General features: G+C 41.7%; 1 protein-coding gene and 1 long non-coding RNA gene across 2 annotated transcripts in view; both read right to left on the bottom strand.

Annotated features, from left to right (window-relative positions):
* UGT8 (UDP glycosyltransferase 8) overlaps nt 1-6,613 on the bottom strand; it is an 86,790-nt gene extending 80,177 nt beyond the window's left edge. The window contains exon 1 of the mRNA XM_039223351.1: nt 6,560-6,613. The gene's annotated coding sequence lies outside the window, so the exon portion shown is untranslated. The remainder of the gene's footprint in view (nt 1-6,559) is intronic.
* A 1,231-nt stretch (nt 6,614-7,844) lies between these two features.
* LOC120225125 overlaps nt 7,845-12,427 on the bottom strand; it is a 48,282-nt gene continuing 43,699 nt past the window's right edge. The window contains exon 3 of the long non-coding RNA XR_005526742.1: nt 7,845-7,901. This is a non-coding gene — a long non-coding RNA (uncharacterized LOC120225125). The remainder of the gene's footprint in view (nt 7,902-12,427) is intronic.

Here is a 12,427-nt window from a genome sequence, read left to right as displayed (position 1 = left end):
AACATGTAACTCCACAGACCACTATGCTTTGCAAGAATGAGACCATACACTGTGAGGAAGTTAGTGCAGTGAACAAAGCACCAAAATTCAACTCCAAAATACAGAGGCCTGGGTGAAAAGAAAAAAAAAAGTGTGGCTAGAGAATTTCAAGTAAATAATATCATCAGAGATTAAAAACTACACACATAAAACACTTGAAAACTACACATGTAATGATTCTCCTTAAAAATATTGAAGTTATGGTGCACCTCAGTAGCTAAGTGGATTGAGTGTCAGACTTTTGATTTCAGCTCAGGTCAAGATTTCAGTCAGTCGTGAGATCGAGCCTTGCATGGGGCTCCATGTGTGGAGCCTGCTTAAGATTCTCTCTCTCCCTCTGCCCTTTTCCCCCTCTCAAAAAAATAAAAATAAAAGTAAGAATAAATAAAAATAAAAATTTAAAAACTTAAAAATACTGAACATCTTATTTCATTTCATGCATAAGCATTTATTAGAAATTCTAAAAACTGTGTACTCTAAGTGGTATATACACAAATGACAAATGTCAAACTGTAAGTATGTACTGAAACATGTATACTAATTTGATCTAAAAAGAAAAGCCAATATTATTTATCACCAATTAATCACCAATATCCCTTACAACCAATTAGTAAATAATATGCATTATGTTCAATTGTTGATTGGTTCCGAAACCAGTTTATACATGCAAACATTTCCCCCAAGTGCCCACTAATTACAGGGTAAAAAATGTACACACATATTAAAATAGAAGTCTAATTTTAGATATTTATAACTAGTATAAAGCATTACCTCATCCAAATAGAGAAAATCCTAAGGAAAAAAGTATTTTTAAGTATTACTACTAGTAGATCTATTTTTTTTTTAATTAGGGAATCAGTGCACTATACAAGTTAATAATTGCTTCCCACAGTATTGACTTTTCAGACCCTGTAAGATATAGAAGTGCCTTCTGAATTATCATATTAAATATTTTATTCAGTTTTAATGTCATTTGTCTTGTTTTTTGTTCTTGTTCAAACTTTTTTAAAACGAATAATCCATGTCCTTAGTAGATTATCTAACACTTAGAGTACCGAAAAGAGTTTAACAAAACATTTAAAATATCTATGATTTGATCACTAGAGGTTTTTAAAAAACAACCTGTGTGCCACAGAACCCTCCAGGCTGGTGGAGGTGTGGCTTGTTGGGAGGACCACAGGGGCTTTCCCAGAGCTCTTGATGCAATTCCCACCCTCTCCCCAAGCAATGCTTTCCAATGGCTCTCTCTGCTCCCTTCAAAATTTCCAATTACCCCTATTCCACTGGCTTCCTCTCCAAAGGAAGGAAATCTGTAAATCTGATCAAGTTTTCATCTGAAACATACCTTGAATCACCCTCCTGAAACCCTGAGAGCGAATACAGCTGAAAGCAACATTCTCTACAAACCAACTATCACCAAATCCAAGTTCAGCTTTTCCTAAAATACAGCTAGCATTTATTGAACTCAAAACAATAAGCTCCTAGGCATGGAGCTTCCCAGACTTCATCTCATTTGATCCTCACAATAGCCATATGGTATAGGCACTTGGATTCTCTTTTTTGTAGGTGAGAACTAAATTCTAAGTTTAAGGTCACAGAGCTAGTCAGGGGCAGAACCAGGACTATCTGGTACCCCTCATTTTAATATCTGATCTAACTTCTTGAACTCATCTTGAACTCCTTTCCTTCTCAGCTCCTAAAATAATTGTCCTCCAGCCTTTCATCTGTACTTCTCATTCTTTCTGGCTCCCTGTTTCTCACCAACTTAAACTTTAGGATTTCCCTAGGCCTCTGTCTCTATCTTATTCCTCTTCCTACCTGCCCCCTGCCCTGGAAGACTTACCCACTTCATTTTTTTTTTTTTTTTTGGTACAACCACCATATACTGAAAACTGTTATATCAGTGCATTCATACATCCATCTATCCATCCATTTACCTACGTACCTACCCATCCATCCATTTATCTACCTGATCTATCCAGTCAAGATCACTCTGGTCAGAACTTGATTTTCCAAAGGTACTTCATATACCTCATGTCCAAAACTGAACTCTATCATCATCCTTGTTCCTCTAACCTTTTAAAGTCCCTATTTCATACTCTTATGTCACTCGTCATGTAAAGTGCTCACCTAATCCTAGAGATCCTCCTACCTTAACATCTGTGTGACCAGTTTTTTTCATCTCACTGCTACCACTACGGTATAAGGTCCTCAACAAGATCACTCCAATACCTTTTAGACTGCTGTTCCTATCTCTTATTCCTCAAATCCACCCTTCTAGGTGGCTGTGAGAGCTGTCTTTTCATCATATCACTCCTTTGATTGAAACACACTTGAACAGAAAATGGCCAATATTCCTTATGATGGCAAACAGCCCCTCATGATCTTGCCCTTGACTTCTACTGACTTTTATGTCACCTTCTCTATGAAGCCTCTCTAGTCTTCTGATCACTTCCAAATGCCTGTTCAGAGTACTCTGTGTATCTTTATCACAGCACTCATAGACCTTACAGCACTATTTTGCATTTATTGAAACTAGTGTGTTTTCTTTCTAACTGAACCTCTTACACCCAGAGCCTTTCCAGGCTCTTATGTGTCTGTATATCCCCAGAGCACAAGAGCACAGTATGCTTTTAATAAATATTTGTTGAATAGAAGAATGAATGTTTGTGAAATGCTTTAGATTGGGAAGATATTGATTACTACTGTTTTCAAGACTAAGCTAAACTAATTTATTCAAACTAATTTGATTATGTAGTTCCTCCATAGGTAAGTATGCAAAATAATATTGAAATAATTGATCTAGCCTCAAATATGGTTATCAAGATTATCAAATCACACCTCTTATTCCTGGCTTCCAGAATAGGAAAATATTACCAATATTATATACGGCTAGCTAGTTTCAATGGCAGAAAGTGGTATGAAAAAACATCACTGTATTCATAGTCCTAAACAAAAACAATCTGGCACTACCATAAGAAAAGTAAACTTTTTTAAAGTTTATTTATTTCTTTTGAGAGAGAAAGAGGGAAGGGCAGAGGGAGGGGGTGAAAGACAGAATCCCAAGTAGGCTCTGCACTGCCTGATGCTGTGTACAGCCTGATGGGGGGCTCAATCCCACAAGCCATGAGATCGTGACCTGAGCCAAATCCAAAAGTTAGATGCTCAACCAACCTTTTTAAGGCCTACTTCAATTTCTCAGAAAAGCAAAGATTTTTCACAAGCCTGAACTGTCTGAAACTAAGTCACTCTTCTTAAGATCTCATACACAAAATATTCTATAAACTACAACATTAAAACCATTTATGTAGAGGCCATCCTTCTAGGCACCTCAGCCATATAGTTTACGATCCAGCCCAGAAATAAAGCATGAGAACAGCAAGTATTTGTCACAAAGTCCACAGGCTTTATACTCAGGCAAGAGCCCACATCATTTCACAGAAGAAGTAAAAAAAAAAAAAAAAAGACAACAGATAATATAGCAGCAAGACTCACTCACAACTTGACAGTAGAAAGTGATAGCTGATAACAGAAAGAGGACCCAGAAAAACCATAAAAGGAAGAATGGTACTTCTGTCTCCAATCTAGTATTTCAACAGGGCAGACTAAGCCCATTTACTATAAACAAAAACAGCTCTATACACCTCAACGAATAGCACTATTCAATTCTTTATGAATTCATGCTCATAAAAACAATCCAACAGAAAAAGCAACTTAAATCCAGGGAAGCAAGTAAGAGTGTAAGACTCAGAAATTAGTTCTTTGTTTTAAGAGCTGAATTTTTAAGTTTCAGTAGTTAATTACATGAGGGCTCAGCTATGAGAAAATGCACTTATCTAAATAAGCAACTACCCATATGGTATCAATATCCATAAATTACGTACAATTATATATTATAAAAAACAAAAGTTATTATTCTCCTAGCACATTCTGAAAATCTAGTGTGAATTAAATAGCATCAAATCAATATTATCTGATAAATAACTAACTTTAAAAAGGAGTTTGATAATTGGCAATGTGGTTATTTTCTTCCTGTTATCAATATTTAAATGGTAATTAAGCTGATAAGGTACCTTGAAATGTTTTCAGTAATTCAGATTAAACATTAACTGTGAAACTCTTTACACAAACAATAGATTTTACAAAAAATAAATTTTGTTGTAAATATCTTTTTTTACTCCACCAATTTACTTATCCTAATGCAACAAGCATAAAGCTCTGGAAATTATAGATTGAAGGAGAGTTTAAATCTCTACAGTAGTTTTAGCCAGAAAAAGTCAGAAGTATTGTTTCTACTCAGTTATGCCCAGCTACTAATACACTATTCAGCTTTTACCAAATGTCAAGGCACTTTGCTTCACTGTCGTTTTTTAGCAGTGCTATGACACTAAATCACACAACACTAGATGTCAATTTTATTTTGTGGGTGGCAGGCAAATCAAACAATACCAGAGTATTTTTTACCACTGGAATTAATCTAGAATAGATGCTGAACAGAGTTCTGTTCCTAAAGCAAAACCTCAAACTAACCGCCAGTAGATAGCTTCTATAGGAGAAAACTAAATCCACTCTGGGACTGGGGGAAAACAAAAACAAACACAAAAACAAAACCTGCTGATTTATGATTTTACTCAGTTAACAAAGTTCTGAATTCCCTTAGCATATAACATTGAGGTGCATGACTCTTCAATTAATGTAAAAACCTCCAAAGTGTGATTAATTCTAATATGATTAGAATACCAGCTTAAAAGGATTTTCTATCCTTCCTACAAATGGCAATTCTCCTCTCCCCCCTACCCGCCAAGGATATAAAGAACAGCAATTCTGAGTGGAGACTGTTTTCGGAACATGAAATTGCCAGAAAAAGTAAGGTTTGGCATAAAGCCAAACAGCCACACCTTCGGGCCATTAATCTTGAAAAATTCATTGTACAAGGTGACAGCCCGGGGGATTGAGGCATTTTAGAGTAGTGCTGCTTGTTTGTTTGTTGTTTGATCTTTTCTGGGTGGAACCCACCTCAAATAAAAGGCTGTCCCTATTACTAAGACTGACTCACGACAGAGGTGACTCGGGGTCACTCCCGGTTGAGAACGCCGCTCACCACCGTCCTCGTGTGTGATTCGCCCTCTCCTTCTTAAAAATGGCTACTTAACACATGGGGCGCCTGGGTGTCTTAGTCGGTTAAGGGTCCGACTTTCGCTTAGGTCATGATCTCGCGGTTCGTGGGTTCGAGCCCCGCGTCGGGCTCTGTGCTGACTGCCAGCTCAGAGCCTGGAGCCTGCTTCAGAGTCTGTGTCTCCCTCTCTCTCTGACCCTCCCCTGCTCACGCTGTCTCTCTCTCCTAGAAATAAATAAAACATTAAAAAAAAAAAAAAAAGAATGGCTACTTAACACAATCTAGCCTTCCAAAGAGTCGGTCTTCGGGACACCCAGAAGTTCTCCCACCTTCTCCCCTCCCCCGTGTCCCGGTATGTTTTAAGGTGATGGGAAAGATACAGAGGCGGTTCCTTCCCCAAGGAAGTGCTGCAGAGTAGTACATTCACCCCACGCAACTTTATACACCTGAAATTAAACCAGTGAGTTTACACATACAGGTTGGGGACGCCCTTCGCCGCCTCTGCCTGTCCTTTAACCCGTCGCACTGCACGTACTTTCGCCTGCCGACGCGGCTCGCCCCGGACAACCCCTAATCAAGCACCCCAGGCCCCCTCGCCGCTCCGCCAGCCCGAGAAAGGCGCCCTACTTCCCGCAGCGCGTCCTTCTCTCGACTCGTTCCGAACCTCAGCAGCCTGCACAGGCTTCTGCAGCGCCAGGGCACGCCGCAGGGCTCCGTCCGCCGCGCGGGAAAGCGCGCGCAGCCCGGCCACCCCGCACGCGCCCAGGGGGTCGCGCGGCCACGCGGGCTCCGCCAGAAGCTCCAAGGTTCCGAGAGAGTGGGAGCGAGCGTGCGAGCGTGGGCGTCCCCGCGCGCGCGGGCAGCCCCGAGACGCTCCCCGCCCCCAACACATCCAGTTCGCCTTTAGGGAGAGGACGAACTAGAAGACTGTCGGGAGAGGTCCGAAACCTCCCGCACCCCATCCCTGCCCGCAGCCGCTCGGGCCTCGGGGCTTCCCCGATGCCCGTCCCTCCAGGGTCAAGTGCAAAGTCCTACACCAGATCCGCGCGCAGGTATCTCTTCCCGTCTCTCTCCAAGTTCACACACAAATTCGAGGAGACCCTCAAACCGGTGCCATATGGGAGAGGGAAGGAGTACAGAAGCGACCGAGGGTAGCTGGGAAAGGTCTCTCTCACAGCCCCACAACCTTGACCTTTCTCCCTGCCCCCCAACCCCACTCCCCCATTCCCTATTTCCTTCAGCCCAGCCCCATCTGCACTTTCCAATCCCGAACCCCCCCTCTCCCCCCGCCCCTGGATCGTAGCCATTCGCTAAGCACTCACCTCTAGGAGCGAACGACGCCCATCTCCTCCTCCCAGCCCGCCCCCCTTCGGCCGGCTGGAACGGCGCGGTCCCTCTACTCACCTCGGCTCCTGGCTGCTGCGCGTGAGTTCGAGTGTGTGTCGGCCGCGTAATTGTATCCGGGGACAGAAGGGACCCGTGTTTGTGCGCTAGATCAGGTGTCGCCGCCTTCGGCGGTTTGGGGGCGTGAGGGAGGCTGTAGCGTTAGTGCGTTAGCTTAGGACGGACTCACAGGGCTCACGATTGATGGCAAAGCTTTAACGGTGCCCTCCCTCGGGGCCGCAGCGCGCCTGCTCCTCCGCTGCTCCCCGCGGGCGGCCGCCCCCCCCCCCCAGCCGCGCCCCGCCCCGCCCAGCGCACGGCTTGAAGAGCTGGAGCGCGCCCCTCTGCTCCCGCGTCCGGCTCAGCGGGGCACCACGCGGAGGCCACGCGCTCCGCGCCTCATCACACGCCTGGGTCCGCGAGCGCCGGGCGCTCCCCCGGCTGGGGCATGGGTGCGGACGCGCCTCCCTGCCGCGCGCTCGCAGGCTGGGCGAGGGGCAGGTCCTGGGACAGGGATGCTCGCCGGCGGAGCTGGTAAGCCGCGGCGCTCGGGAGCCGTCAGCTCGCGCGGAGCTGGGAACCCTGGGACTGGCACGTGGCCCCGCCTCCTGTTCCCCCCGCAAGGCGTGCCCGGTGCCCTTTCGGCCGCCACCCCTCTGGTCTCGGCGCCCGCCTCCCCCCACCCCCCCCCATCACGCCAGCGCGCAGAACGAACCTGCGAGGCGGTAGCGCCTCTCGTCTCACCTTCCCAGCGTCCTAGCCTACTGCGCTCCTCTTGCACCCGTTAAAAAGTTGAACTTGGGCAAGGAGGTAGAGGGGGTACGCGAAAGAAATCGAGGGAGGAGAGTTAGGCACCTGCCTCGTGAATACGAAAGCGTTAAAACAAACACTCGAGTTTGGGGATCCCGGAAAAAAGTAATTTGGGTTGCTGGGCTCACTAACAGCCATCCTTGCAGGCTCGAGCTGAAAGGGCCATTTATGCTTTGCTCGGTTGAGTCTGTGGCGACTTTATCCTTACTAATCTGTGTTTGCCAGCAGCAGATATTTGCCAAGTTGGCGTTCCGGCCAGGAAGCAACTTTGCGTACCCAGGCCTACTGGAGCAGCCTTCCTGCGGCGCCTCAGACCCGAGAGGCCAAGCTCCTTCAAGAGTCTGATGGTAGATTGTGAGCTTTTGGGACAGGAAAACCTAACAGTGTTGTTCGATTTTTCTCTAAGGCTGATTGGCATTGTATTCAATAAATACATACACGACGGGAGCATAATTGTTTACGTTACAGCTTTTAGAAAAGCAAAAGTCATGTCAAGCAGAAATTCCAGAAGCTGAAATGCCGCCACTGCGCACAAATGTTACAGGTTTAAACACTGAAAAAAAAAAAAAAAAAAAAAAAGCCAAGTCAGGACATTCTTTTCTTCCCCCGAACCGAATTTCAGAAATAGGTTGGGATACTCCGCACTTAGATAAGAAACCAGAAATTTTTTTATTGTATATGTTATTGCTTAATGATAAATGGGAAAAATACTAATAAACATAATTGTTCTCATTTTATTAATGTTCCTATATTTAGTAAGTCCAGGATCTAAAGTCCGTTCTTTAGAATGTTCACTGATGTAGAGCCTTTCAAATGCCTATTTCCAAAAAGAATGCGCTTGCTTGCTTTCTTTGCAGATTAGAAATTTGAAATTTTGTGAAAAACGCTAGAAATATGTTCTCAGTCATTGTACCTGGCCTAAGGAGATGACCGCTCTCTATATTTGCTTTTTATTTAACTTGCATTTTAAAAACCTAAAAATAATAAACATTAAACATAACATAATGACCTGACATAAGAGAACTTAAGCATTACTTTAATAGCTCTGTTCCCTCAAGTGTGAAGCTTCAAGCTATTGTTCAAGCAATTGCAAGCCTTTGTTTTGATAATACACATGTAAACTCTTGGTTAAAAAAGTCCTTAGAAATTAAGCAAAAAACTTTTATTTTATGCAAAACTTTCTAAAATTTATGTCACATTCCTTTGCTTAATAAAAACATATAAACTGAGCATCAGGTGAGATTTTTGTCAGACTTCTGGAAAGAAAATGCATTACTATATATGTGTGGAATATGCCCCTGTGTATTGCTGTGTGTCTCTTTTACCCCAGAACAACTGCTCAATAAGCAAGCACAGTACAAAGATGCTTTGTGATAAGAGGAACGTAATTTTCCATATATCCAATTTTAAAGTTTTGCCATTATTTTAATTTCTGATTTCTGTGGACTCTGACTTGCATTTGTAAGAACACTAAACCTGAGAGCATGCAAAATGAAGATCGTACACAAAGTCTGTAAGATAAAAACAGGCACACTATCATTTTTCCACTTTTTCCTTTTTGTTCTTTCCTTTTTCTTTTTCTTCCTTTCTTATTACCTTCTAAACATCTTGCTTTCAGTTTCATTTGTATGCTCTATGCTTATGTGCCATCATCACTGTTTTTATGTGTGCAAATTACTTTCATGTTTCATAATTTTTAATGTGTGCAAAATAGCTTTTTTTCCATTTTCATCATAATTTGATTTTATGCATTGTAGACTGTGTTAGAAAATGTTAACCTATGGCTCAAATTGTAACAGAGAAGAACTCTCGGAGGAACAAAGAGGGATTTCTGAAACTGTGGAGATAATGGAGATGGCTAGATCACCTGACAACTTCCAGATTCTCATCAAAAGATTTTTTTTAATTGTCTAAAAGAATATCTTATATAAAAGGCAAGCCGAAAAAAGCTTATACTTCTAATAATTTTGATTACATGATTGTACACATCATTAGCTTATTCTGTATGCCCTTCTAAAGCAATATTTATTTTCATTCTTAGAAAATGTCATCAATGAAACTTTGCTCTCTAATCTAATACCCTATACGTTAAATCTTTTAAAATAATTTCCAAAACTTCACGATGAACACTGTTCAGAGTTAGTTGTAGAAAACTTATGGATGTAGTAAATGTTTTGGCCTTTGGCCTTGAGAACTGGAAACTTTGCCATATTGGATTATTATATAGCCCGATATCGAGTCTCAGTGATCCAACCAAGACTTTAAAGGAGAGGAAGGTGGTGCTGCATGACATCAAAGGTAAGGCTGTGTCCACAACAGCTTCCTTTCCCACCGATTTTGCAGGTGTTACTTATTACAGCCTTTCTATATTTAGCCTATAATGCCTCCCGGAACTAAAGAGTTTTATCATATATTGCAATTATAGCACCATAATTTATTTAACCTAAATATGTCGCCAGCTCCAGGCAATACCAACCAGCTCTTTCAGAACTAGGTGAATGTGGTCATGTTTACCATATCCGCTTTACACTTTTATAGATGCTAATCTTCACCCATCTTTTTATTATCACTTATCTATACCAGCTCTCAGATCCATCGAACATAATTCTAAAATATCAAAGTTTCCTAACCTGTATTTCATCATCCTGGTACCATGGTCTGTGTGCTTCCCAAAGTAAACATGAATTAATCTGCATAGTCAACTTGCATTTATTGGGAAGGTTAAAGACTCCCAGAATCCGTTATTATTATTTTTTTTAGGATTACACCCTCTGCTTTTTAACATAAAAAAATTAATTGTATTGTTTTCAGAAAAGAAATAAGGGACTTGACTTTGAAGATTGGTATAAGCAAGTATTTCTGACTCATTTCATGTAGTACTCTTGAGATCATAGTGCTTCACTTTCTCAGACTTTGGCTCTAAAATAAAATTGTTAAGTATAATATGCTTGTCTTAAGTGTCAGCCCTAAGCCTGACCCTCCCAAGGTCTGCAAAGTAAGTAGATTTCTGTGTCAATGAAAAACAATAAACACCCAGGACTTTGGCCCTAGTGTTCAGCCTTATTATGTTACCTGTGCATATTTTACTTTATATTTGGAATCCTGTTTCGAATATCTCTATTCTTGCCTTGTTTTTCATTCGTTGCTTTCCTTATTTTCATGTAGCAAAGAACTATGTTGTAGTAAATAAACTGTGTGAAGGAATATTTCATAAAAACGGCAAGCCAGGTAGAAAAGAACCTACTTCCGTGACAACATATTTCTATAATGTGAGGATATCAAGACTGCGTGGGTCTTTCCAGGGTATAATTGGAAGTTGAGGTTATTATTATAAAGCAGACACAAACTACTTTTAAAATTGTTTTTAAAATGTGATGGCTAGATGCACCTAGTTTTATTTACCAATTACTTACCCTTTCATGCCATAAATAATCCTGTCTATCAGACCTTCTTCCCGAAACCATTTGGTTAAAACTTCCTTACCGTTAAAACATATCTAGAGCTTCAGAAACCTGTTATAACCCTGATCAAGTAGGAATTTTTACAAAACATGGATAGAGTAAAATGGCTTTCTAAGTTTATGCTTTTACATAACTTGTGTTTCACACAAAAATTAATGACTGATACAATATAGAAGAATAAAGCATACCAATTAGACACATAGAGAAATTAAGAAATAAGGTAAACATCCTCTTGAACTAGAAATAGGACCAAAATGCAAAACAGGGATCCAAGTGGGGGCCAAGGGTTGTGACTTCCAGGACTAGACACAGATAGTGGTCTTTGGACTAAAGGTGGTTGCAACAGACAGACAAACCCATCATTCTCACCTCCTGGCATCATGCTTTTTATAATCCCCTCCATTTGTGTGTAGGTAGGACTTTGTCTTGCTTCTAGCCATTAGAATAGAACAAAGATAAAGGGAATTTTCTTACATTCGGACCACAAATCTGGAGGATGTTGAGTTAATCAAAAGGGAGATTATCCTGGGTAGGTGTAACTTTAAGGATATCAGGTAAAAGCCCTTCAAAGAGGAACTGGGCACTCCATAAGGAGAGAGACTCTTTTTGCAGGCTTGGTGAAATGAGCAGCCATGTTGGGGAAGTCCTCATGGCAAAGAACTATGGGCAGCTTCAAGGATCTGAGAGTGGGTTTGAACCAAAAGCTCTCAAGGAGTTGTGGTCCTCAGTCATATAGCTGCTAAAAATGAATTCTGCCAACAATTGAATGAGCTTTAACATATTTACTTGTCCAGTCAGAAGGCAGCCTGGCCAATACCTAGAATGCAGCCTTGAGAAACCCCTGGTCACAAGACCCAGGCAACTCACGCTCAGATCCCTTATCTACCAAATGGTGAGATGACAAATGTGTGTTGTTTTAGCCTACTAAGTTTGTGGTACTGTGTTAAACAGCACTTGGTAACTAATTCAGTACTCTGTACAGGAAAAGGACAAAACCAGATTTACTCCTTGAACCCAGGAGTGGGCCAGGACTCCCACACATGTGCACAGAGTCTGAATAAAAAGGCTAGAAGCCTGGCTACGTAGAAAACAGTGACTGTATGGATGTCTGAAAACTCAAACCTAGGAATCAAATCAAGTTGCTAGCTGACTTTAGTGGCTGGACTTTTGATATCCACAATATTTACCCACAGCAGGAGCCTTAAAATGGTGTTATTAAACTTGGTTGTGGATTGGTAGCTCAGGAGTGCCAGGCTATCTATAGGTACTGAAAATGACTAGGTAAGAAAAAAATTCCTCTCCAGTTAAAATAAAATGTATCCTAAAATCCAAAGACACACAAAGAACTCTAATGTTAAGAAAAGCAAACAAAAACCATAGTGCCCCAAGCCTGAATTCTTTGTAAATAATTTGTTTAATGTTTATTTATTTTTGCAGCAGAGCACAAGCAGGGGAGGGACAGAGGGAGAGGGAGGCATAGAATCCTAAGCAGCCTCTAGGCTCTGTCAGCACAGAGCCGGACATGGGTCTTGAACTCATGAACCATGAAATCATGACCTGAGCTGAAGTTAGACACTTAACGGACTGAGCCACTCAGACGCCTCCGTAGATAAAATTA

This window comes from Hyaena hyaena, unplaced genomic scaffold, assembly GCF_003009895.1.
Source record: "Hyaena hyaena isolate Hyena2069 unplaced genomic scaffold, ASM300989v1 scaffold_1325, whole genome shotgun sequence".
Lineage (NCBI taxonomy): Eukaryota > Metazoa > Chordata > Mammalia > Carnivora > Hyaenidae > Hyaena > Hyaena hyaena.
This window is presented reverse-complemented; position numbering and strand designations above follow the sequence as displayed.